This window comes from Coffea arabica, chromosome 2e (assembly GCF_036785885.1).
Source record: "Coffea arabica cultivar ET-39 chromosome 2e, Coffea Arabica ET-39 HiFi, whole genome shotgun sequence".
NCBI lineage: Eukaryota > Viridiplantae > Streptophyta > Magnoliopsida > Gentianales > Rubiaceae > Coffea > Coffea arabica.
The window spans coordinates 45,475,094-45,495,055 of NC_092313.1; the positions used below are offsets into that span (position 1 = coordinate 45,475,094).

The 19,962-nt window shown below is 42.0% G+C and overlaps 1 pseudogene; it reads right to left on the reverse strand.

Annotated features, from left to right (window-relative positions):
* Nucleotides 1–19,962, reverse strand: part of LOC140036309 (uncharacterized) — a 123,552-nt pseudogene that overhangs the window by 1,777 nt on the left and 101,813 nt on the right.

Genomic DNA, 19,962 nt, shown 5'->3' on the forward strand with positions numbered 1-19,962 from the left:
CCAAGAACAAGAAGTTCGGCCCTCTCTCCTTCAAGGCAGATTCGGTTCTTGTGACTCCAGAAGTTAACTCTTGTGATTCCAGAAATTAACTCTTGTGATTCCAGAAATTCGGCTCTAATGGACTCCCAAGGGCATGCGAGTGATGCTACTGAAGAATCTCCCAAGAAATTCACCCCTCAACCAAGAAAGCCACGTATGGATGCAAGGGCTTACAAGAAACTCTTTGTGCGAAGGGAAGTGCAAGTGTTTAAAGTTCAAGATAATCAAGAACCTCAAACAAAGGTTGCTCAAGTGATCAAGGCTCAAGATAACCAAGAATTTCAAGAAGAGGTTGGCCAAAACTTTTGAATTCCTTTTCTTTTCTTGATGTAATTTTCTGGTTGGCCAAAAACTTTTGAATTCTTTTCTTTTCTTGATGTAATTTTCTGGTTTGAAACAAGAAATAACAAGACAGATTTGACAATAAAGAGTTACGGCTTCCTTCTTGGTTTCTTGTTGGCCGAATGTTCTTCTTGTTTCCCTCTTGCCTTTTGCGTTTCTGTTTTTTTTTTTTTTTTTTTTTTTAACTTAACAACTGCAACTAAACCTGGACGGAAGAAAGGTTCACAAACCAGATTTCTGGGCAGCTCTACGTACTACAACTAATCAGCCAAAAACTCCAAGATTTCCCAAGAACTCCCAAGAACTTCAAGATTTAATTCCAAGAACTCAAGAAACCCTAGATGGTTGTAGTTTCCTTCAAGATTCTCAACTCCAACAAGTTTTAACCCCAAATCAGTTTAGACAAGATAAGTAAACAACTTGAATAAGCTACTAAGATTTGGACAGATTTGGCCACAAGGCAAAGCCCTAGCCGCAACTTGGAACCCTAGCCGCAACTTGCTTCTTCTTTTTTTTTTATTTTTTTGCAGATTCGGCAAGGCTAATTGCTGGGCAGAATGGATGTCACTAGAGTATGAAATCTGGGCAGATTGGGACTATCGACAATAACACACAACTGTCCAGAAATTGACGCGACAAACAACGAGAACTAGCGGACAGAATTTTTTTTTCTCTTTGACAAGCGATGCAAACAGATTTTGTGTGTTTTGTTTTTTTTTTTACTAACAAAGCAGCAACGGACAGACTTGAAGACACAAACGGACGGACTCAATTAATAAAAGCAATGACCAGAATTTCTAGACATCAAACGAAAGGAAACGGCACAACAAAATACCAAAGCTAGCGAACAGAATTTTTTTTTAACAAGGCAGCGGAATTAATGAAAACTAAGACACAACTACGGATATAACGGAAGATACCTCCACCAAAGCTCTGAAGCCAACTGATACGCTCCTCGATCCACGGTCGAGACACGTAGCACGTTTGCCCAAGGATCTAGCGGGGATGTCCTACGCTTGGTGTGCGGAACCTCTAACCAAACGGACAACACGATTTGATTTGAAGGTGGTAGACGACACTCCGATGAAGGTGAATACTCCAGGGGAATAGGTCGGATGAACAATCAAGGACAGGACGCGAGATTGCTCAATAACCCTTGCCAAGCAAGTTAAAAGGCTCGAATTCTCTTTGAAAGAAAACGAATGCACTGAGAATTTTATTCATCAAAAACTAAGTTTTAACCTTACAAGACTAGCCTATTTATAGGCTTAATGAAATAACAAAACCCTAAAGAAACCTAAAGGGGAGGTCGGCTACCTTGTCATCAAGGTGGGCCGGCCCATGCCTTCTACGAACAACGAATCCAACTAAATTGAAAACAATGACTAAGGCCCTACTCGGCCGCTTCGTAAGGAGGCCCACTGGGGTCTTCTTGGGCTTGGACCAAAGTGTAAGTTGCTTGATTGACCCTCTCCAAGCCTTCAATATCTCTATAGGCTCCATGTTGATCGTGGACAGCTCGAACAAGGGCTTGGAGTGATTCCTTGAAGAGCTTGGCCCGTGCACGTGTGACTGGGCCCAATGGAACTTGGACTGGGCCCTGGCCCTGGTTCACATCAGGGCCGATTGTTTGACTCCAATAACTAATAAACTATTAATTAAAACACGACTAACAAACCAACTAACAACTAATGACTCGATAATGATCAAAACCAACTAACAACTCATACGACTAACAATGCTAACATTCCTAGTGCTCGGCCCAAGTAGCTAAGGCCGCGCTTGATGCTTCCTTGACTTGGATCAATGTGTAGATGCCTTGATTAGCAACTTCCAAGCCTTCAATGTTCCTATGGAAGCCTTGAGTCAAGGCCGCCATCCGTGCACACATCAGTCCCCTCCACTTGAGAAGGATTTGTCCTCAAATCTGGATGGAAATGAATGATACTAGCAAGAGTTGGAGTACGAAACCTCAAATCTAATGCCACCACATATTGGCCCTCTTAGATTGAATGATACTTGCATACGTCATGATTATTATAATGGTCTCTTGATCAGTTTGAAAATGCTCACAGCCAGCCAAGAAAAACTCATGGCTTTACTCCAATGACTCCTCGAAGATAACGCATATAGCTTCGGTTACATCTTTTTGGATCCTCCAAAATGCAACTGATATAATGAAGAACACTTTGAACACGTTCAACTGCATTAGACTGATCATCACTTGGAACACTTGTTGCAAAAGGGTAAGAAGGCATAGGACAAGATTCAAGCGCAAGAACCCCCATTGAAACTCCATTACTCCTCCCAACAAGCAAAACAGACTCATGGGTGAAGTTAAATACCAATGGATCGTAAAGGGATACAACACTTAAGAGGCAAACTTCATGAAGATTCTGATACTCACCAATGGAGTTAGGGATGGAGCATGCCATGATCAACTCATTCTCTCCTTGCTTAACCTGCGACAAAGCAACTACTCCCGAAGGCAATGCCCTATCGAGTTCATCAACATTCAAGAGTACATGTTTGCAAATCATGAGTAATACAGGCTGATCAGAATTCACACATTTCCTAACTTCCTTAGCCTTGATTATCATGTTTTGCTTCCTAGTGCTTGATTTAATCAGTGTATGACCCTTGGCCGAATGCTCATTTGTGGAAGTGGAGCAATTTCCAGATTCGGCCGTCTTTTGTTTCCTCTTTTGTCGGTCTAAGTCACATTCTCGTTCCATTGTGCAAGAGAGTGTACTTATTAGATCTACCATCAAAAGTGACATGCTTATCAAATTGCCAGGGTCTTCCTAAAATTACATGGGTAGCATGCATGGGGACAACATCACAAACAACTTCGTCAATGTGGTTGCCAATGGAGAAAGGAAGACGTACCTGTTTGTAGACACGTACTTCACCATCTTCGCTTAGCCATTGTAGTCGGTACGGGTGTGGATGTCTAGTCGTTGGAAGTCCCAAGCTCTCTACCATGGGCAAACTTGCTACATTGGTGCAACTACTACCATCAATGATGAGACTGCACACTTTGTCACTTCCAACTCCCGAAAGAACAATTCGGTTGGAAACCTTTTGTACGGTTGGAAGGTAGGCTATTAAAGACCCACCCACGTTAGCCTTAACTTGCAAGCACAAGGTCAAGCTCGGATTTTCTGTTCAAACACACCCAAGGCAGTTTCGGATGTTTGTTCAAGACAATAGCAACTAGATGGAATCTCAACAACGTGACGCAATCAACCCTCCTCAGGCTCCCCCCCCAATGGGTTACCCAAGATATTCCCTAGATAGAAGCAAAGACTCCAAGAAAGCCTTTCACCAATGCTCGAGAGTACAAGAAATTGTTCGCTAGACGGACGAAACAAATTTCCAAGAATCAAGAGGTTCAAGAACTTCAAGAAGTAGTAGTGGACCGAAACTTTTGAAATTTTTTTTTCCTTTTTGTAGTCTTGGATACAAGATGTAATCCGTGATTGATTTTGGCAATAAACTTCGGACTTTCTTTCTTGTTTTTCGTTTCTTTTTTTTTTTTGACTTATACGAACAACACAACACAAGCTTGGCCGATTGGACTATTTTCCGGATTTGGTTCAGCCAATTCACACGCACAAGGAATCTTCAAGAACTTCAAGATCCTTCAAGAACTTTCAAGGAAGTTATCAAGAACTTCAAGAATTTCAAGATTGTGGTCGAGAAACTCAAGATTCTTGTAGGTTCTCTCAAGATTCACAAATACCAACAAGTTTCACCACAATTCAGATTTGAAAAACCAAGTAAACAAGTTGGATAACTCAAAACAATGATACCAGAAATTATGGACAGCAATAGACAAGCCAACGATGGAATTCAAGGCACTATGGACGGAACTAGAAGACGCACTTGGACAGATTTGTGGACACAATTATGGGGAGATTCAAGACAACGAACCAACACAAGAACGGACAGAATATTGACGACTCGCGACAGGGTACAAACACTGACAGAAATTCGGCGCAACAAGGGAATAAACTCGGACAGATTTGACACATAAGTAAAATCCAACTACGGCCCGATTGCAAAACACAATGATTGAACACAAAACGGACAGAAATTGACGACGCCAATGGCAAAACAACTTCGGACAGATTTGTGAACAACGAAGAAACAACTAGCGATGCAACAAACAAACAAGACAGCGAAAAAATAGGAACCCTAAAACGAACTAGACAAGAACAAGTACGAGGATATAACGACTTGATACCTCAACCAGCTCTGAAGCCAACTGATACGTTCCTCGGTCAACTCGTTCCGAGACACGTAGCACGATTGCCCAAGGACCTAGAGGGATACTCAACCGTTTGGATTACGGAACCTAGAACCAAGAGGGACGACTCAACTCGATTCAAGGCGGTAGAACGGCGACTCCAATTGAGGTGGTTACTCAAGTAGATAGGCCGGATGAACAACCAAGGACGTCACGCGTGATTGTTCAAATAACCCTTGCCAAGCAAGTAGGAATGTACTCTCGAAATTGTAAGAGAACAAATTGAAATTTTATTATCAAAAGTGTCTAACCTTTGCTGGTACAAAAGGCGCCTTTTTATAGGCTAGAAACCTTTGTAGTCAAGGATTGGCGGCCCACCAACCTAAACTAGAAAAGGAGATCGATCCACTCTTGAACATGAGTGGGCCGATTGTTTGACTCCAATAACTAATAAACTATTAATTAAAACACGACTAACAAACCAACTAACAACTAATGACTCGATAATGATCAAAACCAACTAACAACTCATACGACTAACAATGCTAACATTCCTAGTTCTCGGCCCAAGTAGCTAAGGCCGCGCTTGATGCTTCCTTGACTTGGATCAATGTGTAGATGCCTTGATTAGCAACTTCCAAGCCTTCAATGTTCCTATGGAAGCCTTGAGTCAAGGCCGCCATCCGTGCACACATCAGTCCCCTCCACTTGAGAAGGATTTGTCCTCAAATCTGGATGGAAATGAATGATACTAGCAAGAGTTGGAGTACGAAACCTCAAATCTAATGCCACCACATATTGGCCCTCTTAGATTGAATGATACTTGCATACGTCATGATTATTATAATGCGGTGCACATGTCTCTTGGTCAGTTTGAAAATGCTCACAGCCAGCCAAGAAAAACTCATGGCTTTACTCCAATGACTCCTCGAAGATAACGCATATAGCTTCGGTTACATCTTTTTGGATCCTCCAAAATGCAACTGATATAATGAAGAACACTTTGAACACGTTCAACTGCATTAGACTGATCATCACTTGGAACACTTGTTGCAAAAGGGTAAGAAGGCATAGGACAAGATTCAAGCGCAAGAACCCCCATTGAAACTCCATTACTCCTCCCAACAACCAAAACAGACTCATGGGTGAAGTTAAATACCAATGGATCGTAAAGGGATACAACACTTAAGAGGCAAACTTCATGAAGATTCTGATACTCACCAATGGAGTTAGGGATGGAGCATGCCATGATCAACTCATTCTCTCCTTGCTTAACCTGCGACAAAGCAACTACTCCCGAAGGCAATGCCCTATCGAGTTCATCAACATTCAAGAGTACATGTTTGCAAATCATGAGTAATACAGGCTGATCAGAATTCACACATTTCCTAACTTCCTTAGCCTTGATTATCATGTTTTGCTTCCTAGTGCTTGATTTAATCAGTGTATGACCCTTGGCCGAATGCTCATTTGTGGAAGTGGAGCAATTTCCAGATTCGGCCGTCTTTTGTTTCCTCTTTTGTCGGTCTAAGTCACATTCTCGTTCCATTGTGCAAGAGAGTGTACTTATTAGATCTACCATCAAAAGTGACATGCTTATCAAATTGCCAGGGTCTTCCTAAAATTACATGGGTAGCATGCATGGGGACAACATCACAAACAACTTCGTCAATGTGGTTGCCAATGGAGAAAGGAAGACGTACCTGTTTGTAGACACGTACTTCACCATCTTCGCTTAGCCATTGTAGTCGGTACGGGTGTGGATGTCTAGTCGTTGGAAGTCCCAAGCTCTCTACCATGGGCAAACTTGCTACATTGGTGCAACTACTACCATCAATGATGAGACTGCACACTTTGTCACTTCCAACTCCCGAAAGAACAATTCGGTTGGAAACCTTTTGTACGGTTGGAAGGTAGGCTATTAAAGACCCACCCACGTTAGCCTTAACTTGCAAGCACAAGGTCAAGCTCGGATTTTCTGTTCAAACACACCCAAGGAAGGCAGTTTCGGATGTTTGTTCAAGACAATAGCAACTAGATGGAATCTCAACAACGTGACGCAATCAACCCTCCTCAGGCTCCCCCCCCAATGGGTTACCCAAGATATTCCCTAGATAGAAGCAAAGACTCCAAGAAAGCCTTTCACCAATGCTCGAGAGTACAAGAAATTGTTCGCTAGACGGACGAAACAAATTTCCAAGAATCAAGAGGTTCAAGAACTTCAAGAAGTAGTAGTGGACCGAAACTTTTGAAATTTTTTTTTCCTTTTTGTAGTCTTGGATACAAGATGTAATCCGTGATTGATTTTGGCAATAAACTTCGGACTTTCTTTCTTGTTTTTCGTTTCTTTTTTTTTTTTTTGACTTATACGAACAACACAACACAAGCTTGGCCGATTGGACTATTTTCCGGATTTGGTTCAGCCAATTCACACGCACAAGGAATCTTCAAGAACTTCAAGATCCTTCAAGAACTTTCAAGGAAGTTATCAAGAACTTCAAGAATTTCAAGATTGTGGTCGAGAAACTCAAGATTCTTGTAGGTTCTCTCAAGATTCACAAATACCAACAAGTTTCACCACAATTCAGATTTGAAAAACCAAGTAAACAAGTTGGATAACTCAAAACAATGATACCAGAAATTATGGACAGCAATAGACAAGCCAACGATGGAATTCAAGGCACTATGGACGGAACTAGAAGACGCACTTGGACAGATTTGTGGACACAATTATGGGGAGATTCAAGACAACGAACCAACACAAGAACGGACAGAATATTGACGACTCGCGACAGGGTACAAACACGGACAGAAATTCGGCGCAACAAGGGAATAAACTCGGACAGATTTGACACATAAGTAAAATCCAACTACGGCCCGATTGCAAAACACAATGATTGAACACAAAACGGACAGAAATTGACGACGCCAATGGCAAAACAACTTCGGACAGATTTGTGAACAACGAAGAAACAACTAGCGATGCAACAAACAAACAAGACAGCGGAAAAATAGGAACCCTAAAACGAACTAGACAAGAACAAGTACGAGGATATAACGACTTGATACCTCAACCAGCTCTGAAGCCAACTGATACGTTCCTCGGTCAACTCGTTCCGAGACACGTAGCACGATTGCCCAAGGACCTAGAGGGATACTCAACCGTTTGGATTACGGAACCTAGAACCAAGAGGGACGACTCAACTCGATTCAAGGCGGTAGAACGGCGACTCCAATTGAGGTGGTTACTCAAGTAGATAGGCCGGATGAACAACCAAGGACGTCACGCGTGATTGCTCAAATAACCCTTGCCAAGCAAGTAGGAATGTACTCTCGAAATTGTAAGAGAACAAATTGAAATTTTATTATCAAAAGTGTCTAACCTTTGCTGGTACAAAAGGCGCCTTTTTATAGGCTAGAAACCTTTGTGGTCAAGGATTGGCGGCCCACCAACCTAAACTAGAAAAGGAGCTCGATCCACTCTTGAACATGAATGGGCCGATTGTTTGACTCCAATAACTAATAAACTATTAATTAAAACACGACTAACAAACCAACTAACAACTAATGACTCGATAATGATCAAAACCAACTAACAACTCATACGACTAACAATGCTAACATTCCTAGTGCTCGGCCCAAGTAGCTAAGGCCGCGCTTGATGCTTCCTTGACTTGGATCAATGTGTAGATGCCTTGATTAGCAACTTCCAAGCCTTCAATGTTCCTATGGAAGCCTTGAGTCAAGGCCGCCATCCGTGCACACATCAGTCCCCTCCACTTGAGAAGGATTTGTCCTCAAATCTGGATGGAAATGAATGATACTAGCAAGAGTTGGAGTACGAAACCTCAAATCTAATGCCACCACATATTGGCCCTCTTAGATTGAATGATACTTGCATACGTCATGATTATTATAATGGTCTCTTGATCAGTTTGAAAATGCTCACAGCCAGCCAAGAAAAACTCATGGCTTTACTCCAATGACTCCTCGAAGATAACGCATATAGCTTCGGTTACATCTTTTTGGATCCTCCAAAATGCAACTGATATAATGAAGAACACTTTGAACACGTTCAACTGCATTAGACTGATCATCACTTGGAACACTTGTTGCAAAAGGGTAAGAAGGCATAGGACAAGATTCAAGCGCAAGAACCCCCATTGAAACTCCATTACTCCTCCCAACAAGCAAAACAGACTCATGGGTGAAGTTAAATACCAATGGATCGTAAAGGGATACAACACTTAAGAGGCAAACTTCATGAAGATTCTGATACTCACCAATGGAGTTAGGGATGGAGCATGCCATGATCAACTCATTCTCTCCTTGCTTAACCTGCGACAAAGCAACTACTCCCGAAGGCAATGCCCTATCGAGTTCATCAACATTCAAGAGTACATGTTTGCAAATCATGAGTAATACAGGCTGATCAGAATTCACACATTTCCTAACTTCCTTAGCCTTGATTATCATGTTTTGCTTCCTAGTGCTTGATTTAATCAGTGTATGACCCTTGGCCGAATGCTCATTTGTGGAAGTGGAGCAATTTCCAGATTCGGCCGTCTTTTGTTTCCTCTTTTGTCGGTCTAAGTCACATTCTCGTTCCATTGTGCAAGAGAGTGTACTTATTAGATCTACCATCAAAAGTGACATGCTTATCAAATTGCCAGGGTCTTCCTAAAATTACATGGGTAGCATGCATGGGGACAACATCACAAACAACTTCGTCAATGTGGTTGCCAATGGAGAAAGGAAGACGTACCTGTTTGTAGACACGTACTTCACCATCTTCGCTTAGCCATTGTAGTCGGTACGGGTGTGGATGTCTAGTCGTTGGAAGTCCCAAGCTCTCTACCATGGGCAAACTTGCTACATTGGTGCAACTACTACCATCAATGATGAGACTGCACACTTTGTCACTTCCAACTCCCGAAAGAACAATTCGGTTGGAAACCTTTTGTACGGTTGGAAGGTAGGCTATTAAAGACCCACCCACGTTAGCCTTAACTTGCAAGCACAAGGTCAAGCTCGGATTTTCTGTTCAAACACACCCAAGGAAGGCAGTTTCGGATGTTTGTTCAAGACAATAGCAACTAGATGGAATCTCAACAACGTGACGCAATCAACCCTCCTCAGGCTCCCCCCCCAATGGGTTACCCAAGATATTCCCTAGATAGAAGCAAAGACTCCAAGAAAGCCTTTCACCAATGCTCGAGAGTACAAGAAATTGTTCGCTAGACGGACGAAACAAATTTCCAAGAATCAAGAGGTTCAAGAACTTCAAGAAGTAGTAGTGGACCGAAACTTTTGAAATTTTTTTTTCCTTTTTGTAGTCTTGGATACAAGATGTAATCCGTGATTGATTTTGGCAATAAACTTCGGACTTTCTTTCTTGTTTTTCGTTTCTTTTTTTTTTTTTGACTTATACGAACAACACAACACAAGCTTGGCCGATTGGACTATTTTCCGGATTTGGTTCAGCCAATTCACACGCACAAGGAATCTTCAAGAACTTCAAGATCCTTCAAGAACTTTCAAGGAAGTTATCAAGAACTTCAAGAATTTCAAGATTGTGGTCGAGAAACTCAAGATTCTTGTAGGTTCTCTCAAGATTCACAAATACCAACAAGTTTCACCACAATTCAGATTTGAAAAACCAAGTAAACAAGTTGGATAACTCAAAACAATGATACCAGAAATTATGGACAGCAATAGACAAGCCAACGATGGAATTCAAGGCACTATGGACGGAACTAGAAGACGCACTTGGACAGATTTGTGGACACAATTATGGGGAGATTCAAGACAACGAACCAACACAAGAACGGACAGAATATTGACGACTCGCGACAGGGTACAAACACGGACAGAAATTCGGCGCAACAAGGGAATAAACTCGGACAGATTTGACACATAAGTAAAATCCAACTACGGCCCGATTGCAAAACACAATGATTGAACACAAAACGGACAGAAATTGACGACGCCAATGGCAAAACAACTTCGGACAGATTTGTGAACAACGAAGAAACAACTAGCGATGCAACAAACAAACAAGACAGCGAAAAAATAGGAACCCTAAAACGAACTAGACAAGAACAAGTACGAGGATATAACGACTTGATACCTCAACCAGCTCTGAAGCCAACTGATACGTTCCTCGGTCAACTCGTTCCGAGACACGTAGCACGATTGCCCAAGGACCTAGAGGGATACTCAACCGTTTGGATTACGGAACCTAGAACCAAGAGGGACGACTCAACTCGATTCAAGGCGGTAGAACGGCGACTCCAATTGAGGTGGTTACTCAAGTAGATAGGCCGGATGAACAACCAAGGACGTCACGCGTGATTGTTCAAATAACCCTTGCCAAGCAAGTAGGAATGTACTCTCGAAATTGTAAGAGAACAAATTGAAATTTTATTATCAAAAGTGTCTAACCTTTGCTGGTACAAAAGGCGCCTTTTTATAGGCTAGAAACCTTTGTAGTCAAGGATTGGCGGCCCACCAACCTAAACTAGAAAAGGAGATCGATCCACTCTTGAACATGAGTGGGCCGATTGTTTGACTCCAATAACTAATAAACTATTAATTAAAACACGACTAACAAACCAACTAACAACTAATGACTCGATAATGATCAAAACCAACTAACAACTCATACGACTAACAATGCTAACATTCCTAGTTCTCGGCCCAAGTAGCTAAGGCCGCGCTTGATGCTTCCTTGACTTGGATCAATGTGTAGATGCCTTGATTAGCAACTTCCAAGCCTTCAATGTTCCTATGGAAGCCTTGAGTCAAGGCCGCCATCCGTGCACACATCAGTCCCCTCCACTTGAGAAGGATTTGTCCTCAAATCTGGATGGAAATGAATGATACTAGCAAGAGTTGGAGTACGAAACCTCAAATCTAATGCCACCACATATTGGCCCTCTTAGATTGAATGATACTTGCATACGTCATGATTATTATAATGCGGTGCACATGTCTCTTGGTCAGTTTGAAAATGCTCACAGCCAGCCAAGAAAAACTCATGGCTTTACTCCAATGACTCCTCGAAGATAACGCATATAGCTTCGGTTACATCTTTTTGGATCCTCCAAAATGCAACTGATATAATGAAGAACACTTTGAACACGTTCAACTGCATTAGACTGATCATCACTTGGAACACTTGTTGCAAAAGGGTAAGAAGGCATAGGACAAGATTCAAGCGCAAGAACCCCCATTGAAACTCCATTACTCCTCCCAACAAGCAAAACAGACTCATGGGTGAAGTTAAATACCAATGGATCGTAAAGGGATACAACACTTAAGAGGCAAACTTCATGAAGATTCTGATACTCACCAATGGAGTTAGGGATGGAGCATGCCATGATCAACTCATTCTCTCCTTGCTTAACCTGCGACAAAGCAACTACTCCCGAAGGCAAAGCCCTATCGAGTTCATCAACATTCAAGAGTACATGTTTGCAAATCATGAGTAATACAGGCTGATCAGAATTCACACATTTCCTAACTTCCTTAGCCTTGATTATCATGTTTTGCTTCCTAGTGCTTGATTTAATCAGTGTATGACCCTTGGCCGAATGCTCATTTGTGGAAGTGGAGCAATTTCCAGATTCGGCCGTCTTTTGTTTCCTCTTTTGTCGGTCTAAGTCACATTCTCGTTCCATTGTGCAAGAGAGTGTACTTATTAGATCTACCATCAAAAGTGACATGCTTATCAAATTGCCAGGGTCTTCCTAAAATTACATGGGTAGCATGCATGGGGACAACATCACAAACAACTTCGTCAATGTGGTTGCCAATGGAGAAAGGAAGACGTACCTGTTTGTAGACACGTACTTCACCATCTTCGCTTAGCCATTGTAGTCGGTACGGGTGTGGATGTCTAGTCGTTGGAAGTCCCAAGCTCTCTACCATGGGCAAACTTGCTACATTGGTGCAACTACTACCATCAATGATGAGACTGCACACTTTGTCACTTCCAACTCCCGAAAGAACAATTCGGTTGGAAACCTTTTGTACGGTTGGAAGGTAGGCTATTAAAGACCCACCCACGTTAGCCTTAACTTGCAAGCACAAGGTCAAGCTCGGATTTTCTGTTCAAACACACCCAAGGAAGGCAGTTTCGGATGTTTGTTCAAGACAATAGCAACTAGATGGAATCTCAACAACGTGACGCAATCAACCCTCCTCAGGCTCCCCCCCCAATGGGTTACCCAAGATATTCCCTAGATAGAAGCAAAGACTCCAAGAAAGCCTTTCACCAATGCTCGAGAGTACAAGAAATTGTTCGCTAGACGGACGAAACAAATTTCCAAGAATCAAGAGGTTCAAGAACTTCAAGAAGTAGTAGTGGACCGAAACTTTTGAAATTTTTTTTTCCTTTTTGTAGTCTTGGATACAAGATGTAATCCGTGATTGATTTTGGCAATAAACTTCGGACTTTCTTTCTTGTTTTTCGTTTCTTTTTTTTTTTTGACTTATACGAACAACACAACACAAGCTTGGCCGATTGGACTATTTTCCGGATTTGGTTCAGCCAATTCACACGCACAAGGAATCTTCAAGAACTTCAAGATCCTTCAAGAACTTTCAAGGAAGTTATCAAGAACTTCAAGAATTTCAAGATTGTGGTCGAGAAACTCAAGATTCTTGTAGGTTCTCTCAAGATTCACAAATACCAACAAGTTTCACCACAATTCAGATTTGAAAAACCAAGTAAACAAGTTGGATAACTCAAAACAATGATACCAGAAATTATGGACAGCAATAGACAAGCCAACGATGGAATTCAAGGCACTATGGACGGAACTAGAAGACGCACTTGGACAGATTTGTGGACACAATTATGGGGAGATTCAAGACAACGAACCAACACAAGAACGGACAGAATATTGACGACTCGCGACAGGGTACAAACACTGACAGAAATTCGGCGCAACAAGGGAATAAACTCGGACAGATTTGACACATAAGTAAAATCCAACTACGGCCCGATTGCAAAACACAATGATTGAACACAAAACGGACAGAAATTGACGACGCCAATGGCAAAACAACTTCGGACAGATTTGTGAACAACGAAGAAACAACTAGCGATGCAACAAACAAACAAGACAGCGGAAAAATAGGAACCCTAAAACGAACTAGACAAGAACAAGTACGAGGATATAACGACTTGATACCTCAACCAGCTCTGAAGCCAACTGATACGTTCCTCGGTCAACTCGTTCCGAGACACGTAGCACGATTGCCCAAGGACCTAGAGGGATACTCAACCGTTTGGATTACGGAACCTAGAACCAAGAGGGACGACTCAACTCGATTCAAGGCGGTAGAACGGCGACTCCAATTGAGGTGGTTACTCAAGTAGATAGGCCGGATGAACAACCAAGGACGTCACGCGTGATTGCTCAAATAACCCTTGCCAAGCAAGTAGGAATGTACTCTCGAAATTGTAAGAGAACAAATTGAAATTTTATTATCAAAAGTGTCTAACCTTTGCTGGTACAAAAGGCGCCTTTTTATAGGCTAGAAACCTTTGTGGTCAAGGATTGGCGGCCCACCAACCTAAACTAGAAAAGGAGCTCGATCCACTCTTGAACATGAGTGGGCCGATTGTTTGACTCCAATAACCAATAAACTATTAATTAAAACACGACTAACAAACCAACTAACAACTAATGACTCGATAATGATCAAAACCAACTAACAACTCATACGACTAACAATGCTAACATTCCTAGTGCTCGGCCCAAGTAGCTAAGGCCGCGCTTGATGCTTCCTTGACTTGGATCAATGTGTAGATGCCTTGATTAGCAACTTCCAAGCCTTCAATGTTCCTATGGAAGCCTTGAGTCAAGGCCGCCATCCGTGCACACATCAGTCCCCTCCACTTGAGAAGGATTTGTCCTCAAATCTGGATGGAAATGAATGATACTAGCAAGAGTTGGAGTACGAAACCTCAAATCTAATGCCACCACATATTGGCCCTCTTAGATTGAATGATACTTGCATACGTCATGATTATTATAATGCGGTGCACATGTCTCTTGGTCAGTTTGAAAATGCTCACAGCCAGCCAAGAAAAACTCATGGCTTTACTCCAATGACTCCTCGAAGATAACGCATATAGCTTCGGTTACATCTTTTTGGATCCTCCAAAATGCAACTGATATAATGAAGAACACTTTGAACACGTTCAACTGCATTAGACTGATCATCACTTGGAACACTTGTTGCAAAAGGGTAAGAAGGCATAGGACAAGATTCAAGTGCAAGAACCCCCATTGAAACTCCATTACTCCTCCCAACAAGCAAAACAGACTCATGGGTGAAGTTAAATACCAATGGATCGTAAAGGGATACAACACTTAAGAGGCAAACTTCATGAAGATTCTGATACTCACCAATGGAGTTAGGAATGGAGCATGCCATGATCAACTCAATCTCTCCTTGCTTAACCTGCGACAAAGCAACTACTCCCGAAGGCAATGCCCTATCGAGTTCATCAACATTCAAGAGTACATGTTTGCAAATCATGAGTAATACAGGCTGATCAGAATTCACACATTTCCTAACTTCCTTAGCCTTGATTATCATGTTTTGCTTCCTAGTGCTTGATTTAATCAGTGTATGACCCTTGGCCGAATGCTCATTTGTGGAAGTGGAGCAATTTCCAGATTCGGCCGTCTTTTGTTTCCTCTTTTGTCGGTCTAAGTCACATTCTCGTTCCATTGTGCAAGAGAGTGTACTTATTAGATCTACCATCAAAAGTGACATGCTTATCAAATTGCCAGGGTCTTCCTAAAATTACATGGGTAGCATGCATGGGGACAACATCACAAACAACTTCGTCAATGTGGTTGCCAATGGAGAAAGGAAGACGTACCTGTTTGTAGACACGTACTTCACCATCTTCGCTTAGCCATTGTAGTCGGTACGGGTGTGGATGTCTAGTCGTTGGAAGTCCCAAGCTCTCTACCATGGGCAAACTTGCTACATTGGTGCAACTACTACCATCAATGATGAGACTGCACACTTTGTCACTTCCAACTCCCGAAAGAACAATTCGGTTGGAAACCTTTTGTACGGTTGGAAGGTAGGCTATTAAAGACCCACCCACGTTAGCCTTAACTTGCAAGCACAAGGTCAAGCTCGGATTTTCTGTTCAAACACACCCAAGGCAGTTTCGGATGTTTGTTCAAGACAATAGCAACTAGATGGAATCTCAACAACGTGACGCAATCAACCCTCCTCAGGCTCCCCCCCCAATGGGTTACCCAAGATATTCCCTAGATAGAAGCAAAGACTCCAAGAAAGCCTTTCACCAATGCTCGAGAGTACAAGAAATTGTTCGCTAGACGGACGAAACAAATTTCCAAGAATCAAGAGGTTCAAGAACTTCAAGAAGTAGTAGTGGACCGAAACTTTTGAAATTTTTTTTTCCTTTTTGTAGTCTTGGATACAAGATGTAATCCGTGATTGATTTTGGCAATAAACTTCGGACTTTCTTTCTTGTTTTTCGTTTCTTTTTTTTTTTGACTTATACGAACAACACAACACAAGCTTGGCCGATTGGACTATTTTCCGGATTTGGTTCAGCCAATTCACACGCACAAGGAATCTTCAAGAACTTCAAGATCCTTCAAGAACTTTCAAGGAAGTTATCAAGAACTTCAAGAATTTCAAGATTGTGGTCGAGAAACTCAAGATTCTTGTAGGTTCTCTCAAGATTCACAAATACCAACAAGTTTCACCACAATTCAGATTTGAAAAACCAAGTAAACAAGTTGGATAACTCAAAACAATGATACCAGAAATTATGGACAGCAATAGACAAGCCAACGATGGAATTCAAGGCACTATGGACGGAACTAGAAGACGCACTTGGACAGATTTGTGGACACAATTATGGGGAGATTCAAGACAACGAACCAACACAAGAACGGACAGAATATTGACGACTCGCGACAGGGTACAAACACTGACAGAAATTCGGCGCAACAAGGGAATAAACTCGGACAGATTTGACACATAAGTAAAATCCAACTACGGCCCGATTGCAAAACACAATGATTGAACACAAAACGGACAGAAATTGACGACGCCAATGGCAAAACAACTTCGGACAGATTTGTGAACAACGAAGAAACAACTAGCGATGCAACAAACAAACAAGACAGCGGAAAAATAGGAACCCTAAAACGAACTAGACAAGAACAAGTACGAGGATATAACGACTTGATACCTCAACCAGCTCTGAAGCCAACTGATACGTTCCTCGGTCAACTCGTTCCGAGACACGTAGCACGATTGCCCAAGGACCTAGAGGGATACTCAACCGTTTGGATTACGGAACCTAGAACCAAGAGGGACGACTCAACTCGATTCAAGGCGGTAGAACGGCGACTCCAATTGAGGTGGTTACTCAAGTAGATAGGCCGGATGAACAACCAAGGACGTCACGCGTGATTGCTCAAATAACCCTTGCCAAGCAAGTAGGAATGTACTCTCGAAATTGTAAGAGAACAAATTGAAATTTTATTATCAAAAGTGTCTAACCTTTGCTGGTACAAAAGGCGCCTTTTTATAGGCTAGAAACCTTTGTGGTCAAGGATTGGCGGCCCACCAACCTAAACTAGAAAAGGAGCTCGATCCACTCTTGAACATGAGTGGGCCGATTGTTTGACTCCAATAACCAATAAACTATTAATTAAAACACGACTAACAAACCAACTAACAACTAATGACTCGATAATGATCAAAACCAACTAACAACTCATACGACTAACAATGCTAACATTCCTAGTGCTCGGCCCAAGTAGCTAAGGCCGCGCTTGATGCTTCCTTGACTTGGATCAATGTGTAGATGCCTTGATTAGCAACTTCCAAGCCTTCAATGTTCCTATGGAAGCCTTGAGTCAAGGCCGCCATCCGTGCACACATCAGTCCCCTCCACTTGAGAAGGATTTGTCCTCAAATCTGGATGGAAATGAATGATACTAGCAAGAGTTGGAGTACGAAACCTCAAATCTAATGCCACCACATATTGGCCCTCTTAGATTGAATGATACTTGCATACGTCATGATTATTATAATGCGGTGCACATGTCTCTTGGTCAGTTTGAAAATGCTCACAGCCAGCCAAGAAAAACTCATGGCTTTACTCCAATGACTCCTCGAAGATAACGCATATAGCTTCGGTTACATCTTTTTGGATCCTCCAAAATGCAACTGATATAATGAAGAACACTTTGAACACGTTCAACTGCATTAGACTGATCATCACTTGGAACACTTGTTGCAAAAGGGTAAGAAGGCATAGGACAAGATTCAAGTGCAAGAACCCCCATTGAAACTCCATTACTCCTCCCAACAAGCAAAACAGACTCATGGGTGAAGTTAAATACCAATGGATCGTAAAGGGATACAACACTTAAGAGGCAAACTTCATGAAGATTCTGATACTCACCAATGGAGTTAGGAATGGAGCATGCCATGATCAACTCAATCTCTCCTTGCTTAACCTGCGACAAAGCAACTACTCCCGAAGGCAATGCCCTATCGAGTTCATCAACATTCAAGAGTACATGTTTGCAAATCATGAGTAATACAGGCTGATCAGAATTCACACATTTCCTAACTTCCTTAGCCTTGATTATCATGTTTTGCTTCCTAGTGCTTGATTTAATCAGTGTATGACCCTTGGCCGAATGCTCATTTGTGGAAGTGGAGCAATTTCCAGATTCGGCCGTCTTTTGTTTCCTCTTTTGTCGGTCTAAGTCACATTCTCGTTCCATTGTGCAAGAGAGTGTACTTATTAGATCTACCATCAAAAGTGACATGCTTATCAAATTGCCAGGGTCTTCCTAAAATTACATGGGTAGCATGCATGGGGACAACATCACAAACAACTTCGTCAATGTGGTTGCCAATGGAGAAAGGAAGACGTACCTGTTTGTAGACACGTACTTCACCATCTTCGCTTAGCCATTGTAGTCGGTACGGGTGTGGATGTCTAGTCGTTGGAAGTCCCAAGCTCTCTACCATGGGCAAACTTGCTACATTGGTGCAACTACTACCATCAATGATGAGACTGCACACTTTGTCACTTCCAACTCCCGAAAGAACAATTCGGTTGGAAACCTTTTGTACGGTTGGAAGGTAGGCTATTAAAGACCCACCCACGTTAGCCTTAACTTGCAAGCACAAGGTCAAGCTCGGATTTTCTGTTCAAACACACCCAAGGCAGTTTCGGATGTTTGTTCAAGACAATAGCAACTAGATGGAATCTCAACAACGTGACGCAATCAACCCTCCTCAGGCTCCCCCCCCAATGGGTTACCCAAGATATTCCCTAGATAGAAGCAAAGACTCCAAGAAAGCCTTTCACCAATGCTCGAGAGTACAAGAAATTGTTCGCTAGACGGACGAAACAAATTTCCAAGAATCAAGAGGTTCAAGAACTTCAAGAAGTAGTAGTGGACCGAAACTTTTGAAATTTTTTTTTCCTTTTTGTAGTCTTGGATACAAGATGTAATCCGTGATTGATTTTGGCAATAAACTTCGGACTTTCTTTCTTGTTTTTCGTTTCTTTTTTTTTTTGACTTATACGAACAACACAACACAAGCTTGGCCGATTGGACTATTTTCCGGATTTGGTTCAGCCAATTCACACGCACAAGGAATCTTCAAGAACTTCAAGATCCTTCAAGAACTTTCAAGGAAGTTATCAAGAACTTCAAGAATTTCAAGATTGTGGTCGAGAAACTCAAGATTCTTGTAGGTTCTCTCAAGATTCACAAATACCAACAAGTTTCACCACAATTCAGATTTGAAAAACCAAGTAAACAAGTTGGATAACTCAAAACAATGATACCAGAAATTATGGACAGCAATAGACAAGCCAACGATGGAATTCAAGGCACTATGGACGGAACTAGAAGACGCACTTGGACAGATTTGTGGACACAATTATGGGGAGATTCAAGACAACGAACCAACACAAGAACGGACAGAATATTGACGACTCGCGACAGGGTACAAACACTGACAGAAATTCGGCGCAACAAGGGAATAAACTCGGACAGATTTGACACATAAGTAAAATCCAACTACGGCCCGATTGCAAAACACAATGATTGAACACAAAACGGACAGAAATTGACGACGCCAATGGCAAAACAACTTCGGACAGATTTGTGAACAACGAAGAAACAACTAGCGATGCAACAAACAAACAAGACAGCGGAAAAATAGGAACCCTAAAACGAACTAGACAAGAACAAGTACGAGGATATAACGACTTGATA